Source organism: Danio rerio, chromosome 4, assembly GCF_052040795.2.
Source record: "Danio rerio strain M-AB ecotype USA chromosome 4, GRCz13ab, whole genome shotgun sequence".
Taxonomy (NCBI): domain Eukaryota; kingdom Metazoa; phylum Chordata; class Actinopteri; order Cypriniformes; family Danionidae; genus Danio; species Danio rerio.
This window is the reverse complement of record NC_141024.2, coordinates 46,095,100-46,118,872: the sequence shown is the minus strand read 5'-3', so window position 1 is coordinate 46,118,872 and position 23,773 is coordinate 46,095,100. Positions and strand designations below refer to the sequence as shown.

General features: G+C 35.6%; 1 protein-coding gene, 1 long non-coding RNA gene and 2 other non-coding genes across 6 annotated transcripts in view; 3 read left to right on the top strand and 1 right to left on the bottom strand.

Annotated features, from left to right (window-relative positions):
• Window positions 1–23,773, top strand: part of LOC141375011 (zinc finger protein) — a 254,575-nt gene that overhangs the window by 151,797 nt on the left and 79,005 nt on the right. The window lies entirely within an intron of this gene.
• Window positions 815–886, top strand: trnap-ugg (transfer RNA proline (anticodon UGG)). Its single transcript has one exon. It is a non-coding gene; the product is annotated as a tRNA-Pro (tRNA).
• trnap-agg (transfer RNA proline (anticodon AGG)) lies at window positions 5,688–5,759 on the top strand. The gene has a single exon. It is a non-coding gene; the product is annotated as a tRNA-Pro (tRNA).
• On the bottom strand, window positions 15,064–20,023 carry LOC148681910 (uncharacterized). Its single transcript, XR_015942927.1, has 3 exons — window positions 17,588–20,023; window positions 17,404–17,501; window positions 15,064–15,370 (listed from the first exon to the last, which is right to left on the bottom strand). It is a non-coding gene; the product is annotated as an uncharacterized LOC148681910 (long non-coding RNA).

The window sequence follows — 23,773 nt, the reverse complement described above, 5'->3', positions numbered from 1 at the left end:
GAAAGTCTCAAAAATGCACACACTCGTATTCAGGGTGAGTCGTACGTGAGAGAGGATTTGCACATTCTCATTCAGGATGAACTCGTGAATTTTAAACATTCAAAACTTTTTGTACACTCTTATATATTTGCAAATGGTGTTTTGCATTTGTGAAATGTATTTTATGAAAATGTATTTTTATTTTGTGCATGTGAATTGTTTTTGTGAGTATAAATAAATATTTTACGCATGTGAATTTGGCTACGCATGTGTACATCGTGTCTTTTGCGTGAATTATTATTGAGTCTAATCTCTCTCCATAGAAAAACACTTTTTATCAGATCTGGACTCCGTTGCTTGAATATGTAGGTCCTAGGATTTCAGGTACATTTTTGCAAAACCTTAAATCACCATAAACTTTGGTTAATTTATGTACTTTTCTATTTTTATTATTACTCTGTATTTTTATGTCTTCTTTTTGATTTTAATTTTCATTATGTGCTGTGATGCTAAGAAATTTCTTGGTTGTAAGCTGTTGTCATTGTTCTGTTCTTTTTTGTTTTGTTAAAATAAAGACAAAAAAATGTATTTAGAAGAATTCCAGTTTGTCAGCAGATAGTGTCGGCGCATAAAACATTCCTTTGCATAGTGGTTTGGTTGTCTAGGACTATGATTCTCGTTCATGCTGTGAGAAATCCCAGATTCAAATTTCGGTTGAGCCCTTACAGTTGTCTGCTGTTTTGTAAGGGCGTTGTGGCTTACACAGAGGCCTTTTTTCTGAGAATGCCAGTTCGTCAGCTGATAGTGTTGCCATATAAAGTTACTGTTTTGCAGTGGCTTGTTGATCTAGGGGTATGATTCTCGCTTTGGGTGTGAGAGGTCCCGGGTTCAAATCCCGGACGAGCCCTTGCAGGTGTCATGTGTTTTACAGGGCACTATGACTTTCATTAAAATGTCTTTCGAAGAATTCCAGTTTGTCAGCAGATAGTGTCGCCACATAAAACATTCCTTTGCATAGTGGCTTGCTGGTCTAGGAGTATTATTTTCGTTCATGCAATGAGAAATCCCAGATTCAAATTTCGGTTGAGCCCTTACAGTTGTCTGCTGTTTTGTAAGGTCTACGGGCTTACACAGAGGCCTTTTTTCTGAGAATGCCAGTTCGTCAGCAGATAGTTTTGCCATGTAAAGTGGCTGTTACAGTAGCTAGTTGGTTTAGGGGTATGATTCTCGCTTAGGGTGCCCTTGATTCGTTAGAGAAAGTTTTCTGACTATCTGATGGTTCTGACGCCATGTGAAATTTTATCAATGTAGTGGCTCGTTGGCCTAGGGGTATGATTCTCGCTTTGGGTGAGAGAGGTCCCGGGTTCAAATCCCAGATGAGCCCTTGTGGGTGTCATGCGTTTTACAGGGCACTATGTCCTTCGTAAAATATCTTTCGAAGAACTTCAGTTTGTCAGCAGATAGTGTCGCCACATAAAACATTCCTTTGCATAGTGGCTTGCTGGTCTAGGAGTATGATTTTCGTTCATGCAATGAAAGATCCCAGATTCAAATTTCGGTTGAGCCCTTACACTTGTCTGCTGTTTTGTAAGGTCGTTGTGGCTTACACAGAGGCCTTTTTTCTGAGAATGCCAGTTTGTCAGCAGATAGTGTTGCCATATAAAGTTGCTGTTTTGCAGTGGCTCGGTGGTCTAGGGGTATGATTCTCACTTAGGGTGCCCTTGATTCGTTAGAGAAAGATTTCTGACTATCTGACGCCTTGTGAAATTCTCTCAATTTAGTGGTTCATTGGTCTATGGGTATGATTCTTGCTTCGGTTGCGAGAGGACCTGTGTTCAATTCCCGGATGAGCCCTTGCAGGTGTACTGTGTTTTACAGGGCATTATATCTTTCGTTAAAACATCTTTCAAAGAATTCCAATTTGTCAGCAGATAATGTCGCCACATAAAATATTTCTTGCATAGTGGCTTGATGTTCTAGGAGTATGATTCTCGTTCATGCCATGAGAAATCCTAGGTTCAAATTTCAGTTGAACCCTTACAGTTGTCTTTTGTAAGGGCGTTGTGGCTTACACAGGGGCCTTTTTTCTGAGAATGCCGGTTTGTCAGCAGATAGTGTTGCCATGTAAAGTTACTTTTTTGCAGTGGCTCGTTCGTCTAGGGGTATGATTCTGGCTTAGGGTGCCCTTGATTCATCAGAGAAAGTTTTCTGACTATCTGATGCTTCTGACACCATGTGAAATTTCATCACTGTAGTGGCTCGTTGGTCTAGGGGTATGATTCTCGCTTTGGGTGTGAGAGGTCCCTGGTTCAAATCCTGGACGAGCCCTTGCAGGTGTCATGTGTTTTACAGGGCACTATGACTTTCATTAAAATGTCTTTCGAAGAATTCCAGTTTGTCAGCAGATAGTGTCGCCACATAAAACCTTCCTTTGCATAGTGGCTTGCTGGTCTAGGAGTATTATTTTCGTTCATGCAATGAAAAATCCCAGATTCAAATTTCGGTTGAGCCCTTACAGTTGTCGGCTGTTTTGTAAGGTCTACGGGCTTACACACAGGCCTTTTTTCTGAGAATGCCAGTTCATCAGCAGATAATTTTGCCATGTAAAGTGGCTGTTACAGTAGCTAGTTGGTTTAGGGGTATGATTCTCGCTTAGGGTGCCCTTGATTCGTTAGAGAAAGTTTTCTGACTATCTGATGGTTCTGACGCCATGTGAAGTTTTATCAATGTAGTAACTCGTTGGCCTCGGGGTATGATTCTCGCTTTTTTGGTGAGAGAGGTCCCGGGTTCAAATCCCGGATGAGCCCTTGTGGGTGTCATGCGTTTTACAGGGCACTATGTCCTTCATAAAAATATCTTTCGAAGAACTTCAGTTTGTCAGCAGATAGTGTCGCCACATAAAACATTCCTTTGCATAGTGGCTTGCTGGTCTAGGAGTATGATTTTCGTTCATGCAATGAAAGATCCCAGATTCAAATTTCGGTTGAGCCCTTACACTTGTCTGCTGTTTTGTAAGGTCGTTGCGGCTTACACAGAGGCCTTTTTTCTGAGAATGCCAGTTTGTCAGCAGATAGTGTTGCCATATAAAGTTGCTGTTTTGCAGTGGCTCGGTGGTCTAGGGGTATGATTCTCACTTAGGGTGCCCTTGATTCGTTAGAGAAAGATTTCTGACTATCTGACGCCTTGTGAAATTCTCTCAATTTAGTGGTTCATTGGTCTATGGGTATGATTCTTGCTTCGGTTGCGAGAGGATCCGGGTTCAATTCTCGGATGAGCCCTTGCAGGTGTACTGTGTTTTACAGGGCATTATATCTTTCATAAAAACGTCTTTCAAAGAATTCCAATTTGTCAGCAGATAGTGTCGCCACATAAAATATTTCTTGCATAGTGGCTTGCTGGTTTAAGAGTTTAATTCTCGTTCATGCCATGAGAAATCTTAGGTTCAAATTTCAGTTGAACCCTTACAGTTGTCTTTTGTTTTGTAAGGGCGTTGTGGCTTACACAGAGGCCTTTTTCTGAGAATGCCGGTTTGTCAGCAGATAGTGTTGCCATGTAAAGTGGCTATTTTGCAGTTGCTCGTTGGTCTACGGGCATGATTCTCGCTTAAGGTGCGAGAGGTCCCGTTTTCAAATCCTGGACGAATCATTGCAAAAGTCCCGGGTCCAAATGAAGCAAAAGCCCTGCTTCAATGTTTGTTAGATAAGGATTTCTGACCATCTGTTCCTTCTGATGTCTTGTGAAATATTCAAGCTTTTGTGGCTCGTTGGTCTAGGGGTATGATTCTCGCTTAGGGTGCGAGAGGTCCCGGGTTCAAATCCTGGACGAGCCCTTGCAGTTATTCTGTTGTTTTACAGGGCATTCTGGCTTTCATAAAAAACGTTTTTCGAAGAATTCCAGTTTGTCAGCAGATAGTGTCGGCACATAAAGCATTCCTTTGCATAGTGGTTTGGTTGTCTAGGACTATGATTCTCGTTCATGCCGTGAGAAATCCCAGATTCAAATTTCGGTTGAGCCCTTACAGTTGTCTGCTGTTTTGTAAGGGCGTTGTGGCTTACACAGAGGGCTTTTTTCTGAGAATGCCAGTTCGTCAGCTGATAGTGTTGCCATATAAAGTTACTGTATTGCAGTGGCTCGTTGGTCTAGGGGTATGATTCTTGCTTAGGGTGCCCTTGATTCGTTAGAGAAAGTTTTCTGACTATCTGATGCTTCTGACATCATGTAAAATTTTTTCAATTTGGTGGCTTGTTGGTCTAGGGGTATGAATCTCGCTTCGGGTGTAAGAGGTCCTGAGTTCAAATCCCAGACGAGCTCTACAGGTGTTATGTGTTTTACAGGGCACTATGTGTTTCATTAAAATGTCTTTCGAAGAATTCCAATTTGTCAGCAGATAGTGTCGCCACATAAAACATTCCTTTGCATAGTGGCTTGCTGGTCTAGGAGTATGATTCTCGTTCATGCCATGAGAAATCCTAGGTTCAAATTTCAGTTGAACCCTTACAGTTGTCTTTTGTTTTGTAAGGGCGTTGTGGCTTACACAGAGGCCTTTTTTTCTGAGAATGCCGGTTTGTCAGCAGATAGTGTTGCCATGTAAAGTTACTGTTTTGCAGTGGCTCGTTGGTCTAGGGGTATGATTCTGGCTTAGGGTGCCCTTGATTCGTCAGAGAAAGTGTTCTGACTATCTGATGGTTCTGACGCCATGTGAAATTTTATCACTGTAGTTGCTTGTTGGTCTAGGGGTATGATTCTCGCTTAGGGTGCGAGAGGTCCTGGGTTCAAATCCTGGATGAGTCCTAAGAGATGTTATGTGTTTTATAGGGCACTATGTCTTTCATTAAAATGTCTTTCGAAGAATTCCAGTTTGTCAGCAGATAGTGTCACCACATAAAACATTCCTTTGCATAGTGGCTTGCTGGTCTAGGAGTTTGATTTTCGTTCATGCAATGAAAAATCCCAGATTCAAATTTCGGTTGAGCCCTTACACTTGTCTGCTGTTTTGTAAGGTCGTTGTGGCTTACACAGAAGCCTTTTTTCTGAGATTGCCAGTTTGTCAGCAGATAGTGTTGCCATATAAAGTTGCTAATTTGCAGTGGCTCGGTGGTCTAGGGGTATCATTCTCACTTAGGGTGCCCTTGATTCGTTAGAGAAAGTTTTCTGACTATCTCACGCCTTGTGAAATTCTCTCAATTTAGTGGTTCATTGGTCTATGGGTATGATTCTCGCTTCGGTTGCGAGAGGACCCGGGTTCAAATCCCGGACGAGCCCTTGCAGTTATTCTGTTGTTTTACAGGGCATTATATCTTTCATAAAAACGTCTTTCAAAGAATTCCAATTTGTCAGCAGATAGTGTCGCCACATAAAATATTTCTTGCATAGTGACTTGCTGGTTTAAGAGTTTGATTCTCGTTCATGCCATGAGAAATCTTAGGTTCAAATTTCAGTTGAACCCTTACAGTTGTCTTTTGTTTTGTAAGGGCGTTGTGGCTTACACAGAGGCCTTTTTCTGAGAATGCCGGTTTGTCAGCAGATAGTGTTGCCATGTAAAGTGGCTATTTTGCAGTTGCTCGTTGGTCTACGGGCATGATTCTCGCTTAAGGTGCGAGAGGGCCCGTTTTCAAATCCTGGACGAACCATTGCAGAAGTCCCGGGTCCAAATGAAGCAAAAGCCCATCTGTTCCTTCTGATGTCTTGTAAAATATTCAAGCTTTTGTGGCTCGTTGGTCTAGGGGTATGATTCTCGCTTAGGGTGCGAGAGGTCCCGGGTTCAAATCCCGGACGAGCCCTTGCAGTTATTTTGTTGTTTTACAGGGCATTATGGCTTTCATAAAAAACGTTTTTCGAAGAATTCCAGTTTGTCAGCAGATAGTGTCGGCACATAAAGCATTCCTTTGCATAGTGGTTTGGTTGTCTAGGACTATGATTCTCGTTCATGCCGTGAGAAATCCCAGATTCAAATTTCGGTTGAGCCCTTACAGTTGTCTGCTGTTTTGTAAGGGCGTTGTGGCTTACACAGAGGGCTTTTTTCTGAGAATGCCAGTTCGTCAGCTGATAGTGTTGCCATATAAAGTTACTGTATTGCAGTGGCTCGTTGGTCTAGGGGTATGATTCTCGCTTAGGGTGCCCTTGATTCGTTAGAGAAAGTTTTCTGACTATCTGATGCTTCTGACATCATGTGAAATTAATTCAATTTGGTGGCTCGTTGGTCTAGGGGTATGAATCTCGCTTCGGGTCTGAGAGGTCCCGGGTTCAAATCCCAGACGAGCCCTTACAGGTGTTATGTGTTTTACAGGGCACTATGTCTTTCATTAAAATGTCTTTCGAAGAATTCCAATTTGTCAGCAGATAGTGTCGCCACATAAAACATTCCTTTGCATATTGGCTTGCTGGTCTAGGAGTATGATTCTCGTTCATGCCATGAGAAATCCTAGGTTCAATTTTCAGTTGAACCCTTACACTTGTCTTTTGTTTTGTAAGGGCGTTGTGGCTTACACAGAGGCCTTTTTTCTGAGAATGCCGGTTTGTCAGCAGATAGTGTTGCCATGTAAAGTTACTGTTTTGCAGTGGCTCGTTGGTCTAGGGGTATGATTCTGGCTTAGGGTGCCCTTGATTCGTCAGAGAAAGTTTTCTGACTATCTGATGCTTCTGACGCCATGTGAAATTTAATCACTGTAGCTGCTCGTTGGTCTAGGGGTATGATTCTCGCCTTGTGAAAATCTCTCAATTTAGTGGTTCATTGGTCTATGGGTATGATTCTCGATTCGGTTGCGAGAGGACCCGGGTTCAATTCTCAGATGAGCCCTTGCAGGTGTACTGTGTTTTACAGGGCATTATATCTTTCGTAAAAACGTCTTTCAAAGAATTCCAATTTGTCAGCAGATAGTACATATATAACATAAAATATTTCTTGCATAGTGGCTTGCTGGTTTAAGAGTTTGATTCTCGTTCATGCCGTGAGAAATCCCAGATTCAAATTTCGGTTGAGCCCTTACAGTTGTCCACTGTTTTGTAAGGGCGTTGTGGCTTACACAGAGGCCTTTTTCTGAGAATGCCAGTTCGTCAGCTGATAGTGTTGCCATATAAAGTTACTGTTTTGCAGTGGCTCGTTGGTCTAGGGGTATGATTCTCGCTTAGGGTGCCCTTGATTCGTCAGAGAAAGTTTTCCGACTATCTGATGCTTCTGACGCCATGTGAAATTTAATCGCTGTAGTTGCTTGTTGGTCTAGGGGTATGATTCTTGCTTAAGGTGAGAGAGGTCCTGGGTTCAAATCCTGGACGAGCCCTTACAGATGTTATGTGTTTTATAGGGCACTATGTCTTTCATTAAAATGTCTTTCGAAGATTTCCAGTTTGTCAGCAGATAGTGTCACCACATAAAACATTCCTTTGCATAATGGCTTGCTGGTCTAGGAGTATGATTTTCGTTCATGCAATGAAAAATCCCAGATTCAAATTTCGGTTGAGCCCTTACACTTGTCTGCTGTTTTGTAAGGTCGTTGTGGCTAACACAGAGGCCTTTTTTTCTGAGAAAGCCAGTTTGTCAGCAGATAGTGTTGCCATGTAAAGCGGCTGTTTTGCAGTTGCTCATTGGTCTACGGGCATGATTCTCGCTTAAGGTGCGAGAGGTCCCGTTTTCAAATCCTGGACGAACCATTGCAGAAGTCCCGGGTTCAAATGAAGCAAAAGCCCTGCTTCAATGTTTGTTAGATAAGGATTTCTGACCATCTGTTGCTTCTGATGTCTTGTAAAATATTCAAGCTATTGTGGCTCGTTGGTCTAGGGGTATGCTTCTCGCTTAGGGTGCGAGAGGTCCCGGGTTCAAATCCCGGATGAGCCCTTGCTGTTATTCTGTTGTTTTACAGGGCATTGTGGCTTTCATAAAAAAACTTTTTCGAAGAATTCCAGTTTGTCAGCAGATAGTGTCGGCACATAAAGCATTCCTTTGCATAGTGGTTTGTTTGTCTAGGACTATGATTCTCTTTCATGCCGTGAGAAATCCCAGATTCAAATTTCGGTTGAGCCCTTACAGTTGTCCACTGTTTTGTAAGGGCGTTGTGGCTTACACAGAGGCCTTTTTCTGAGAATTTCCAGTTCGTCAGCTGATAGTGTTGCCATATAAAGTTACTGTTTTGCAGTGGCTCGTTGGTCTAGGGGTATGATTCTCATTTAGGGTGCCCTTGATTCGTTAGAGAAAGTTTTCTGACTATCTGATGCTTCTGACATCATGTGAAATGCATTCAACTTAGTGGCTCGTTGGTCTAGGGGTAATATTCTTGCTTCGTGTGTGAGAGGTCCCGGGTTCAAATCCCGGACGAGCCCTTACAGGTGTTATGTGTTTTACAGGGCACTATGTCTTTCATTAAAATGTCTTTCGAAGAATTCCAGTTTGTCAGCAGATAGTGTCGCCACATAAAACATTCCTTTGCATAGTGGCTTGCTGTTCTAGGAGTTTGATTCTCGTTCATGCAATGAAAAATCCCAGATTCAAATTTCGGTTGAGCCCTTACACTTGTCTGCTTTTTATAAGGTCGTTGTGGCTTACACAGAGGCCTTTTTTCTGAGAATGCCAGTTTGTCAGCAGATAGTGTTGCCAAATAAAGTTGCTGTTCTGCAGTGGCTCGTTGGTCTAGGGGTATGATTCTCACTTAGGGTGCCCTTTATTCGTTAGAGAAAGATTTCTGACTATCTGACACCTTGTGAAATTCATTATGTCTTTCGTAAAAATGTCTTTTGAAGAATTCCAGTTTGTCAGCAGATAGTATTGCCATGTAAAGTGGCTGTTTTGCAGTAGCTTGGTAGTCTACGGGCTTGATTCTCGCATAAGGTGCGAGAGGTCCCGTTTTCAAATCCTGGACGAACCATTGTAGAAGTCCTGGGTCCAAATGAAGCAAAAGCCCTGCTTCAATGTTTGTTAGATAAGGATTTCTGACCATCTGTTGCTTCTGAAGTCTTGTGAAATATTCAAGCTTTTGTGGTTTGTTGGTCTAGGGGTATGATTCTCGCTTAGGGTGCCCCTGATTCCCTTTAGAGAAAGATTTCTGACTATTTGATGCTTCTGACGCCATGTGAAATCCTATCACTTTAGTGGCTCATTGGTCTAGGGGTGTGATTCTCGCTTCTGGTGTGAGAGGTCCCAGGTTCAAATACCGGATGAGCCCTTGCAGGTGTACTGCGTTTTACAGCACATTATGTCTTTCATAAAAATGTCTTTCGAAGAATTCCAGTTTGCCAGCATAAAGTGTCGCCACAAAACATTACTTTGCATAGTGGCTTGCTTGTCTAGGAGTATGATTCTCGTTCATTCCGTGAGAAATAACAGGTTAAAATTTCGGTTGAGCCATTCAGCATATAGTGTTGCCCTGTAAAGTTGCTGTCTGAGAGAACTATGCTTTTAAGCCAGGGGTCACCAAACTTGTTCCTGGAGTTCTTAAAATGACAACCAAAGAGGTTGTTTACAGTTTTTTCCAGTTGTTTACACACATTTTCTGAAAGCATGTCTCATATTGTCAGAACTCTACACACAAATCACAAAACACACACACATTGGGCAAAACTCTTCAATTCTTCTGCAAAATGAAACTATAAGTTCAAAACAATGTGATTTCTTCTCAAAAAGGTATTTTGTTTTCAAATGACACACACAAGCCATCACATTAATAGATATTCATAAGATCAGTTGAACACTAATGTGCTTAATGTAAAACACTATGACCACTTCTTCTCTATTCATCATAATGACTTTCTGTAAGCTTTCTTCTGTTCAGTGTTACACTTACTACAGACAGTACATAGACCTACAGAAGTGCATTGTAAAATTTTTCGAAAATTGTTTTAATACAAAGCAAACAAATACCAAATATATTTTACTGTATTTTCCTCACAAAAACAGCGTACACAGTGTTCATCCCAACCAACACAAAGTTGCAGAAAATGTGGTCTACATATACCATCAACAGAAGTATTTACTAAATACAGTTACAGTAAAAAAATAAATAAATAAAAAAACAGCTATACTGCATTCTCTTTTCTGTATTGGTGTGGCCAAGCAGTGGGGCAAATGTCACCTTGCATGGCAAATCCAGCCACGAAAAGCATCAACTGCTATAGCTTGGAGAAGGGGTATACATGTGTTTGGATTTCGGTCATACACTTTTCATCTCTAGGCAGGAAAAAAATCCTCAATAGGTTTGAGGAATGGAGAATATGGAGGGGGAGATAAACAACTTAAAAACATGGGTGTGCAGTCAACTAGTTGTGAATCAGATGAGCTCTTAAATGTAACTCATTTTGTCGCACTATCCATTATGCCTCAAAGCTATACAGTTTTATAATTAATTTCGTTTATCTGTATAAAAAAAGCACACGCACCACCTGAACTAAGGCACTGCTGGGATTTGAGCCCAGGATCTCCTGTTTACAAGGTATTTTGACCAGCTAAGCCACAGCGCCACAAAAATTAATTGTAAGAGACATTTGCCTGATAACAAAAATCGAAGAAGAAATAAATACACAACAAAAACCAGCATGTCAGGATGCAGAAAATGCTGACAAGACGGACGTGGTCTTTTAGAGTCTGGATGATCATGTCTCAAACCTGACCGGTAACCTGGCCTCTGTTCAAGATCAAAGCAAAAAATGCATTATTTTATTTTTATTTAATCTACCCTTAATCATGTGTTAAGTGTTTTTTGGAATATCCAGTTTCATTACATCCAAACCCTCTGTCAGCTCGGAAAATGGAAATCATTTAATCTAAGATAATGGATAGCGCATTGGACTTCTTGGCTGTGAACTGAGTCATTTAAAGGTTTTGAGTTCAAGTCCCACCAGCGTTGCAAGCTTTGCCCTTTTTCTTCACTGACTTAGGAGTGGTGCGTTTCCAACATTTTTGGCATCTGTCCATCCTGTTCTGCTTTTTAATTTCATTGCACAGTGCAGGCTCAGATACTAGGGGTACTCTACAATGAAGCCGATGACTTAATTGAGCTGTTTTAAATAAGGGAGATTAGAAAACGGTGTAGGGCCAAGTAAGCTTAAGGAATGACTCAAAGGCAACCTGTGGTTTTGGGCAAAAGTGTCTACCACCTATTGTTGAGATCACGCCTTTTGGAATCGTCGTACAAGAGCCTCTTTATGCATGTGCAAAGTAACTAAGTAGAAAGCATAGTAAATTTTGCTTTTCCCCCACTGTCTTAGATGAAACTGCGTTTGGAAGTATCGTATCCAGAGGTTTTCTTCTTTTAGTGTTAAGACTAAGTTGGCCAGAGCACCTGTCTTGGCAACAGCAGGTGCTAGATTCAAATCCAAATTGCACCTTTCCCTCAGATTTCCATTTTCCAAGCTGAATCTGGGTTTGGATGTAATGAAACTGGAGATTCCAAAAAACACTTGACACATGATTAAGGGTAGATTAAATAAAAATAAATCAATGCATTTTTTGCTTTGATCTTGAACAGAGGCCAGGTTACTGGTCAGGTTTGAGACATAATCATCCGGACTCTAAAAGACCACGTCCATCTTGTCGGCATTTTCTGCATCCTGACATGCTGGTTTTTGTTGTGTATTGGTTTGTTCTTCTTCGTTTTTTGTTATCGGGCAAATGTCTCTTACGGTCATTCATTGTGGTGCTGTGGCTTAGCTGGTCGAAGCGCCTCTCTTGTAAACAGGAGATCCTGGGCTAAATTGATCCAGGTGGTGAATGCGCTAGTTTTATAGAGCTTACCGGAATGCATAATAAAATTGTATAGCTTTGAGGCCTAATGAATAGTGCGACAAATAGACTTAAACAACCTCTTTGATTGCCATTTTAGACTTTCTGTCTTTTTTAGTCTCTGTGTGCAAAACCGTCTTGCCTTCATTTCAGCTTTAGTGCTGTGGCTTAGTTGGTCAAAGCGCCTGTCTCGTAAAGAAGAGTTCCTGGGTTCAAGTCCCAGCAGTGCCTATTGTACATGTGCCAGCGTTGCTTTTTCTTAAGAGTTACGAGTGTTTACGCAGCGGGATGTTTAGCAGTCGGCTTCTAAACAAAACTCAAATCCTTAAGAACGCTACACGTTTAAGAGGACTTTGGACGATGGCTTTATAAAGCATAATGTGGTAATGCCTAACCAATTGGACTTTAATATTTCAAGTCCAGACATTCCCACATGCAGCGCTGCCATTGTTAGTTTTTTTTTTCTTTTTTCGATTAAACAATTAGCCCTTGTCAACATCGTTTGACCCTGTGGCTTAGTTGGTCAAAGCGCCTGTCTAGTAAACAGCAGATCCTGAGTTCAACTCCCAGCAGTACTTTGTCTGCAGTTGGCTGTTCTTTCATGGGCCAGAGAGTCCCAAAAAGTGCTTTTTGGTGCAGTTTCTGTGGTGCAATGGATAGCTCATTGGACCTCTAGGCTGTGAGCTGAGCCATTCAAAGGTTGTAGGTTTGAGTCCCACAAGAGTGTCAAGCTTTGCCCCTTTTCTTCACTGACTTAAGGTGTGGTGCGTTTCTAACATTTCAGGCATCTGTCCATCCCGTTTTGCTTCTTTCTTTCATTGCGCAGTGCAGGCTCAGATACTAGAGGTACACTACAATGAAGCCGATGACTTAATTGAGCTGTTTTAAATAAGGAAGATTATAAAACGGTGCAAGGCCGAGTGGACTTAAGGAATGACTCGAAGGCAACCTGTGGTTTAGGGCAAAAGTGACCGCCACCTATTGTTAAGATCACACCTTTTGGATTTGTCATACAAGAGCCTCTTTATGCATGTGTAAAGTAACTGAGTTGAAAGCATAGTAAATTTTGCTTCCCCCCACTGTCTTAGATGAAACTGCGTTTGGAAGTATCGTATCCACAGTTTTTTTCTTTTAGTGTTAAGACTAACGGCTGTTTCAAACCGCAAGCGCCAGCAGCGCGTGTTTTTTCGGCGTCCATGTTAACAGATTAGAGCTTTCATACTGCACGCAACAGCAGCACGTCAGAGCGAGGCGTGAGCGTCGCTGAAGCAGCAGTGCAGCGATAGTTTTGGCGCCGGGTCTATTTTTGACGCGCTGCTCACGCTCAATTAAAGTGACAGTGCATTGATAATGACCAAAACACAATGAATGACAGTAAAAAAAGTAGCAATTGTACCCAATAAATGCCTTAATAATGTCAACTGATTTATATATAGTCAGTTGTAACCCAGGTTACTAGTGGGTAGTACACAGCAATAGAGCAAATAGAAACACCCTTATAAATATGAAAAAAAAACATTGGCAGAATACTCGATTAAATAATATATATTAAAATTATTTATTTATTTAAATAATTCATAATCAAGTATTAAACAGCATTCAAGGGAATAGTGCTTTAGAATAACATCATCGTGCCTTACACTATAGCAGATCAGATTTACAAACAATAACAAATCTCTCTCTCGTCTGTTAGCTTGTGTTTACCGTTGCTATGGTGATTCAGTGTTCGCAAGGGAATGCAGAGATGTAAGTTTTTAAATTAATAACAGTAGAAAACTATTAGATATATATCAAGGCCTCAAGGCTCTGTTCTTGGGCCACTTCTCTTCTCCATCTACACATCATCTCTAGGACCAGTCATCCAGAGACATGGATTCTCCTACCACTGCTATGCTGATGATACCCAGCTATACCTCTCTTTTCATCCTGATGATCCCTCGGTTCCAGCTCGCATCTCAGCCTGCCTGTTGGATATTTCACACTGGATGAAAGATCATCATCTTCAGCTGAACCTCGCAAAAACGGAAATTCTTGTAGTTTCTGCTAACCCGACTCTACACCATAATTTTTCAATCCAGATGGATGGGGCAACCATTACTGCATCCAAAATGGTGAAAAGCCTTGGAGTAACGATTGATGACCAACTAAACTTCTCTGAACACATTTCTAGAACTGCTCGATCGTGCAGATTCGCACTCTATAACATCAGAAAGATCCGACCCTTCTTTTCTGAACATGCAGCTCAACTCCTTGTTCAAGCTCTTGTTCTCTCCAAACTGGATTACTGCAACTCTCTACTAGCTGGGCTTCCAGCTAACTCTATCAAGCCTCTTCAACTGCTCCAGAATGCAGCAGACGAGTGGTCTTCAATGAACCGAAATGAGCACATGTCACTCCGCTGCTAGTCCGTTTGCACTGGCTGCCAGTTGCTGCTCGCATCAAATTCAAAGCTCTGATGTTTGCCTACAAAGTGACTTCTGGCCTTGCTCCTTCTTATCTGCTCTCACTTCTGCAGATCTATGTGCCCTCCAGAAACTTGCGTTCTGTGAACGAACGCCGCCTCGTGGTTCCATCCCAAAGAGGGAAGAAATCACTTTTGCGAATGCTCACGTTCAATCTGCCCAGTTGGTGGAATGAACTCCCTAACTGCATAAGAACAGCAGAGTCACTCGCTACTTTCAGGAAACGACTAAAAACTCAACTATTTAGTCTCCACTTCACTTCCTAATCTGCAATTGCCTCTCTGAATATCACACTAACTGTACCCACAAAAAAAAATACTAATACTAATACTACTAATACTTCCCTTCTTAGACTTTACAGACCTGAAACTTGCCTACAGCACTTATTCATTGTTGCTCTTAGTTGTGTAAGTGCTTCCTTGTCCTCATTTGTAAGTCGCTTTGGATAAAAGCGTCTGCTAAATGACTAAATGTAAATGTAAATATATATTTTAATGTTTTAAATGTGTATTAACTGTGAAAACTGACCATTAATAAGATGCTGAAATGATTTCTATCATATATCTTTAATGAAGGATTGAGAGAAAAAAACAAGATTTGTATCTGTGAGTGAAATCTGCACACGAGTGCCCCCTGGAGTTTTCCTGGCTTTTCGCTTTGATTTTGAATGATTTCCTTGGTGAGTTCGTGTTTTTTTTTTATTGTTTTCATTATAACATGATTAAAACTAGTGTCAAAAATGTGTTTCATTAATTAACCGTTTGTTTGGTCTAGTAAAAACACAGTATTATACACAGTATTATACAAGTGATTGTGTAAAGTTTAAGTGAGAGAGTTTAAGTAAAATGCTGTCATTTGTAAAAAGAAAATGCCAAATAGGAGAAAGAAATAGGAAAAACACAGAAATTCAGCAGAGAGAAGCATATACATGGTCATTTATTGTTGCTGTTTATTTACAAATGTGTTAAGCTGAGATAATGCATACACTGTAAAATGCTAATGGTTTTTTTCTCCCCTTTGTTTGTTTGCTTATGCATCTTCTTCTGGTTTTTCATCGGTGAGATGTTCTATTGAAGTCAGTTGCTGAATGTGATCTGCTCTGCATTCAAATTAATTGATGTGTGAACTCTTTTCTGGATTTGGATTGTCTCAACTTCCATCGGTGCGTGTCTAATTGTGGAGTTGGACTGGCGAGCCTCCCATTAAGTGGATTTTTTGGATACACCTGTTGGAAAGATACAAAGTGAAACCTATTCAGCGTCATGGTAAGAGTGTAAATTTACAACAAACTCACAAGTGCAACATCCTAGATCTCTTGAACTGAATTTGCAACCTAGTTGTTTTGCAAAAGAATCTTTTTGAGTGTTCATCACCTGTACTGGACTTTTGGGAAAATTTGAAATGTTTTAAGTAAATGTTTTATTTTCATTTTTATTTTATTTGTACATTGTTTCATTGGAGTGTTCATTTGTTGCAATTTTTGAAGCTTTATAGAGAGAAGTTAATTGGTTTAAGAAGGGAAACCTTGATTATATATTAAATAATAAAACAATTTTAATATTGTACTATTAAGAGGGTTTTGGACGATGGCATTATATAGCATGGTATGGTGATGCGTAACCAATTGGACTTTAAAATTTTTAAGTCTAGACATTCAAACATGCAGTGCTACCGTTTTTACCGTTTCTTTTTTCGATTAAACAGATACCCCCTGTCTGGTTTTGTGGCTTAGTTGGTCAAAACACCTGTCTAGTAAACAGAAGATCCTATGTGTGAATCCCAGCAGTACTTTATCTGCAGTGAGTTGTGCTTTTATGGGCCAGAGAGTACCAAAAATTGCTTTCTGTGCAACAGTGCTAGAGGCAGGAGCTCTGTGGTGCAATGGATAGTTCATTGGACTTCTAGGCTGTGAGCTGAGGCCAGTGCGAGCCAGGATGAGCCGGGGCAATTGCCCAGGAGGTTAAGCAGTGAGGCCGAAATCATGTTGCGTTTCCACTGTCGGGCTAGTAGCTCGCAGCACGTCACGCAAACCCCGCCCCATAACATCCCCCGAATCAAACGTCACACAACCCGCCCACTTCAGCAGGAATCAGCCAGATAAAGCACACCATCACATCCTCACGAAACCATTCAAATAAAGACAACTGAAACAAACAATTGACACGTTACTGTACAACATTACATTTTATGTCTATACGCACATGCCTGTGTGTTCTCATTCATCATATTCATTTACTCACCGACCGACTGAATTTGAAACTAATTTTCATGCGAAGCAACACGCCCCTTCAGCTACTCCAGAACGCAGCAGCATGAGTGGTCTTTAATGAATTGAAAAGAGCACATGTCACTCCGCTACTCACCCGTTTGCACTGGCTGCCAGTTGCTGCTCGCATCAAATTCAAAGCTCTGATGTTTGCCTACAAAGCAACCTCTGGCTTTGCTCCCTCTTATCTGCTCTCACTTCTGCAGATTTATATGCCCTCAAGAAACTTGCGTTCTGTGAATAAACGTCGCCTCGTGGTTCCATCCCAAAGAGGGAAGTAATCACTTTCCCGAACTCTCGCATTCAATCTGCCCAGTTGGTGGAATGAACTCCCTAACTGCAACAGAACGGCAGAGTCACTTGCTGTCTTCAAGAAACAACTTAAAACTCAACTATTTAGTCTCCTCTTCACTTCCTAATCTGCAATTGCCTCTAGCTATACCACTAACTGTACTCAAAAAAAAAAAAAAAAAAAAATTCTTACATTACTAATGCTTTCCTTCTTAGACTTTACAGCCCTGAAACTTGCCTACAGCACTTATTTATTGTTGCTCTTATAGTTGTGATAATTGCTTCCTTGTCCTCATTTGTTAGTCGCTTTGGATAAAAGCGTCTGCTAAATGACTAAATGTAATTGTAAAACAGCGAGCTGTGTACACGCCCTTAAAATGACACATTGTAACACATCATAATAAAAAAATCTGGATTGTGTTTTGAACTGAACCTAGACTGGCACACTCAGAAGAACCATAATAATAATGTTAAATCATTAAAAAAGGGGTAAACTATGTGCCCTTTAAGCAATGTGTTTACTTTATTAATTATTCAATAATCATCAAGATTGATAAAAAAGTTCAACACACACAGCAGTGAACGTGTGCACACACACATCAGTGAACATGTATACACACACACACACACACACACATCAGTGAACATGTATACACACACACATACAAAGTTGGTACAGTAGGCCTACATACTGTATCTACCTTGGAAGAAGTGATATGGTTCTTAAAGTGTTGTTTTACGTATGGAGCCTGATTGAATTTTATTATAGTGTCTTCGTAAAAACATCTGTCCATAATTCCTGAAAATAGAAAAAAAAAATATATATATATAAATAAAGAAACTGCAAAGAAACGATTTAATCATATTAAAGAGATTTGAACTAACCTTCTAACACAACTAGCGGTCCAGGTCCCTGACGAAATATGGCTCCCCAGACATGAATTTTTACTGGATGCTTTGCTTTCGGGTTCACAACATGGCGGTTTATTAATAGGGTATGTCCTATTAATAAATTTGTAGGACATGTAAGCTCGTATAAAGCAAATAGCCTAAATAAAGAGATGCATGGATTAATGTAAATAAATAAATCTTTTCATTATGGCATTGTTCAAAATGGCTTACCTGGCTTTTCCAGAGGTCCACCTGAGTTGTTTTACTGGTTTTCTAATATTGCAGACTGATGCTTTTAACTGTATTCTAAACAGAAGCTCACTCTGAATCTTTTTAGCAGATCGCTATTGTGGATTGTGCTGCACAGCCAACTTAAAAGGAACTGCATCAAAGGCAACCCAGGTGGCCCATACTAAAAACAACAAGAACAAAAAGTATTTATAAAAAAGTAAGAATTTTTTTTGGCACAGCAGGGTCTTTCTTCAGGGCTCGTTGGTCAAGGGGTATGATTCTTGCTTAGGATGCGAGAGGTCCTGGGTTCAATCCCCCGACGAGCCCTACAGCTGTCACAGAAAAAGCAGTGGAACTTTGGCATTTCTACTTTAATTGTAGCACCTTTTGCTGTGACTTTAGTTAATGAACATTTAGTGGACTTCTATTTTCATTTTTTGTGATTTTTTTGCGATTTTTCAAAAAATTTTCATGTTTTGCGATTTTTCAAAACAATTTTATAATTTGCGATTTTTCAAAAAATTTTCATGTTTTGCGATTTTTCAAAAAAATTTCATTTTTTTGCGATTTTTCAAAAATTGTTCATAATTTGTGATTTTTCAAAAAATTTTCATTTTTTGTGATTTTTTGCGATTTTTCAAAAAATTTTCATGTTTTGCGATTTTTCAAAAAAAATCATATTTTGCGATTTTTCCAAAAAATTTCATATTTTGCGATTTTTCAAAAAATTTTCATTTTTTGTGATTTTTCAAAAAATTTTCATATTTTGCGATTTTTCCAAAAAAATTTATATTTTGCGATTTTTCAAAAAATTTTCATTTTTTGCGAGTTTTCAAAAATATTAATGTTTTGCGATTTTTCAAAAAAATTTATATTTTGCGATTTTTCAAAAAATTTTCATGTTTTGCGATTTTTCAAAAAATTCTCATATTTTGCGATTTTTCAAAAAATTTTCATATTTTGCGATTTTTCAAAAAATTTTCATATTTTGCGATTTTTCAAAAAAATTTCATTTTTTGCGATTTTTCAAAAATTGTTCATATTTTGCGATTTTTCAAATTTTTTTAATTTTTTGTGATTTTTCAAAAAATTGTCATATTTTGCAATTTTTCTAAAAATTTTCCTTTTTTGTGATTTTTTGCGATTTTTCAAAAAATCTTTATATTTTGCGATTTTTCAAAAAATTTTCATGTTTTGCGATTTTTCAAAAAATATTCATGTTTTGCGATTTTTCAAAAAAATTTATATTTTGCGATTTTTCCAAAAATTTTCATGTTTTGCGATTTTTTAAAAAATTTTAATTTTTTGCGATTTTTCAAAAATTGTTCATAATTTGCGATTTTTCAAAAAATTTTCATTTTTTGTGATTTTTTGCAATTTTTCAAAAAATTTTCATGTTTTGCGATTTTTTAAAAAAAATTCATATTTTGCGATTTTTCAAAAAAATTTCATATTTTGCGATTTTTAAAAAAATTTTCATTTTTGTGATTTTTCAAAAATTTTTTATATTTTGCGATTTTACAAAAATTTTTCATATTTTGCGATTTTTCAAAAAATTTTCATATTTTGCAATTTTTCAAAAAAAATTCATTTTTTGCGATTTTTCAAAAATTGTTCATATTTTGTGATTTTTCAAAAAATTTTTCATTTTTGTGATTGTTTGCGATTTTTCAAAAATTGTTCATATCTTGCGATTTTTCAAAAATTTCATTTTTTGCGATTTTTCAAAAAATTTTAATTTTTTTGTGATTTTTTGCGATTTTTCAAAAAATTTTCATATTTTGCGATTTTTCAAAAAATTTTCATATTTTGCGATTTTTCAAAAAAATTTCATTTTTTGCGATTTTTCAAAAATTGTTCATATTTTGCGATTTTTCAAAAATTTCGTTTTGTGATTTTTCAAAAAATTTTCATGTTTTGCGATTTTTCAAAAAAAATTCATTTTTTGCGATTTTTCAAAAATTGTTCATATTTTGTGATTTTTCAAAAAAATTTTCATTTTTGTGATTGTTTGCGATTTTTCAAAAATTGTTCATATTTTGCGATTTTTCAAAAATTTCATTTTTTGCGATTTTTCAAAAAATTTTCATATTTTGCGATTTTTCAAAAAATTTTCATATTTTGCGATTTTTCAAAAAAATTTCATTTTTTGCGATTTTTCAAAAATTGTTCATATTTTGCGATTTTTCAAAAATTTCGTTTTGTGATTTTTCAAAAAATTTTCATGTTTTGCGATTTTTCAAAAAAAATTCATTTTTTGCGATTTTTCAAAAATTGTTCATATTTTGTGATTTTTCAAAAAATTATCATATTTTGCGATTTTTCCAAAAATTTTCATGTTTTGTGATTTTTCAAAAAATTTTTGTTTTGCGATTTTTCAAAATAATTTCATATTTAGCGATTTTTCAAAAAATGTAAATTTTTTGTGATTTTTAAAAAAAATTTCATTTTTTGTGATTTTTTGCGATTTTTCAAAAAATTTTCATTTTTTGTGATTTTTTGCGATTTTTCAAAAATTGTTCATATTTTGCGATTTTTCAAAAAAATTTCATTTTTTGCGATTTTTCAAAAATTGTTCATATTTTGCAATTTTTCAAAAAATTTAAATTTTTTGTGATTTTTCAAAAATTTTTTATATTTTGCGATTTTTCAAAAAATTTTCATTTTTTGCGATTTTTCAAAAATTGTTCATATTTTATGATTTTTCAAACAATTTTTCATTTTTGTGATTTTTTGCCATTTTTCAAAAATTTTTATATTTTGCGATTTTTTTAAAAATTTTCATTTTTTGCGATTTTTCAAAAATTGTTCATATTTTGTGATTTTTCAAAAAAATTTTCATTTTTGTGATTTTGTGCCATTTTTCAAAAATTGTTCATTTTTTGCGTTTTTTCAAAAATTTCATTTTTTGCGATTTTTCCAAAAATTATCATGTTTTGCGATTTTTCAAAAAAATTTCATATTTTGCGATTTTTCAAAAAAATTTCATATTTTGCGATTTTTCAAAAATTTTTTCATTTTTTGTGATTTTTTGCGATTTTTAAAAAAATTTTCATATTTTGCGATTTTTCAAAAAATTATCATATATTGCGATTTTTCAAAAATTGTTCATATTTTGCGATTTTTCAAAAATTTCGTTTTGCGATTTTTCAAAAAAATTTCATATTTTGCGATTTTTCAAACATTTTTTCATTTTTTGTGATTTTTTGCGATTTTTCAAAAAATTTTCATATTTTGCGATTTTTCAAAAAATTATCATATTTTGTGATTTTTCAAAAAATTTTTCATTTTTGTGATTGTTTGCGATTTTTAAAAAATTGTTCATATTTTGCGATTTTTCAAATATTTCATTTTTTGCGATTTTTCAAAAAATTTTCATATTTTGCGATTTTTCAAAAAATTATCATATTTTGTGATTTTTCAAAAAATTTTTCATTTTTGTGATTGTTTGCGATTTTTAAAAAATTGTTCATATTTTGCGATTTTTCCAAAAATTTTCATGTTTTGTGATTTTTTGCGATGATTTTTTGCGATGTTTCAAACAATTTTCATTTTTTGTGATTTTTTGCGATTTTTCAAAAATTGTTCATATTTTGCAATTTTTCAAAAATTTCGTTTTGTGATTTTTCAAAAAATTTTCATGTTTTGCGATTTTTCAAAAAAATTTCATATTTTGCGATTTTTCAAAAAAATTTCATATTTTGCGATTTTTCAAAAAATTTTCATGTTTTGTGATTTTTCAAAAATGTTTCATGTTTTGCGATTTTTCCAAAAAATGTCATATTTTGCGATTTTTCAAAAAATTTTCATTTGTTTTGATTTTTTGCGATGTTTCAAAAAATTTTCATATTTTGCGATTTTTTGCGATTTTTCAAAATATTTTCTTTTGTGATTTTTAGTGATTTTTCAAAAAAATAATTTTTTGTGATTTTTTGCGATTTTGTAAAAAAATGTTAATTTTTTGCGATTTTTCAAAAAAATGTTCATTTTTTGCGATTTTTCAAAAACATTTAATTTTTTTGTGATTTTTTGCGATTTTTCAAAAAAATTCTTTTTTTGTGATTTTTTGTGATTTTTCAAAAAAATTTCAGTTTTTGCGATTTTTCATAATTTTCATTTTTTGAGATTTTTCAAAAAAAATTTCATTTTTTGTGATTTTCATAAAATTTTCTTTTTTTGTGATTTTTCAAAAAATTTTCAGTTTTTGCGATTTTTCATAAAATTTTCTTTTTTGTGATTTTTTGCGATTTTTAAAAAAAATTCATTTTTTGTGATTTTTTGCGATTTCTCAAAAAAATTTCATTTTTTGTGATTTTTCAAAAAATTTTCATGTTTTGCGATTTTTCAAAAAAATTTTATATTTTGCGATTTTACAAAAAATTTTATATTTTGCGATTTTTCAAAAAATTTTCATTTTTTGCGATTTTTCAAAAATTGTTCATATTTTGTGATTTTTCAAAAAAAATTTCATTTTTGTGATTTTTTGCCATTTTTCAAAAATGTTTCATATTTTGCGATTTTTCAAAAATTTCATTTTTTGCGATTTTTCAAAAAATTATCATATTTTGCGATTTTTCCAAAAATTTCATATTTTGCGATTTTTAAAAAAATTTTCATTTCTTGTGATTTTTAAAAAAAATTTCATTTTTTGTGATTTTTTGCGATTTTTCAAACAATTTTCATTTTTTGTGATTTTTTGCGATTTTTCAAAAATTGTTCATATTTTGCGATTTTTCAAAAATTTCGTTTTGTGATTTTTAAAAAAAATTTCATGTTTTGCGATTTTTCAAAAAAATTTCATATTTTGCGATTTTTCAAAAAAATTTCATATTTTGCGATTTTTCAAAAAATTTTCATGTTTTGTGATTTTTCAAAAAATTTTCATGTTTTGCGATTTTTCCAAAAAATGTCATATTTTGCGATTTTTCAAAAAATTTTCATTTGTTGTGATGTTTTGCGATGTTTCAAAAAAATTTCATATTTTGCGATTTTTTGCGATTTTTCAAAAAATTTTCATGTTTTGCGATTTTTCAAAAAAATTTTATATTTTGCGATTTTACAAAAAATTTTCATATTTTGCGATTTTTCAAAAAATTTTCATATTTTGCGATTTTTCAAAAAAATTTCATATTTTGTGATTTTTCAAAAATTTTCATATTTTGCGATTTTTCAAAAAAAATTTCATATTTTGCGATTTTTAAAAAAAATTTCATTTCTTGTGATTTTTAAAAATTTTTTTCATTTTTTGTGATTTTTTGCGATTTTTCAAACAATTTTCATTTTTTGTGATTTTTTGCGATTTTTCAAAAATTGTTCATATTTTGCGATTTTTCAAAAATTTCGTTTTGTGATTTTTCAAAAAATTTTCATGTTTTGCGATTTTTCAAAAAAATTTCATATTTTGCGATTTTTCAAAAAATTTTCATGTTTTGTGATTTTTCAAAAAATTTTCATGTTTTGCGATTGTTCCAAAAAATGTCATATTTTGCGATTTTTCAAAAAATTTTCATTTGTTGTGATTTTTTGCGATGTTTCAAAAAATTTTCATATTTTGCGATTTTTTGCGATTTTTCAAAAAAATTTCATATTTTGCGATTTTTCAAAAAAAATTCATATTTTGAGATTTTACAAAAAATTTTCATATTTTGCGATTTTTCCAAAAAATTTCATATTTTGCAATTTTTCAAAAAAATTTCATATTTTGCGATTTTTCAAAAAATTTTCATATTTTGCGATTTTTAAAAAAAAAATTCATATTTTGCGATTTTTCAAAAATTTTCATATTTTGCGATTTTTCAAAAAAATTTCATATTTTGTGATTTTTCAAAAAATTTTCATATTTTGCGATTTTTCAAAAAATTTTCATATTTTGCGATTTTTTGCGATTTTTCAAAATATTTTCTTTTGTGATTTTTAGTGATTTTTCAAAAAAATTATTTTTTGTGATTT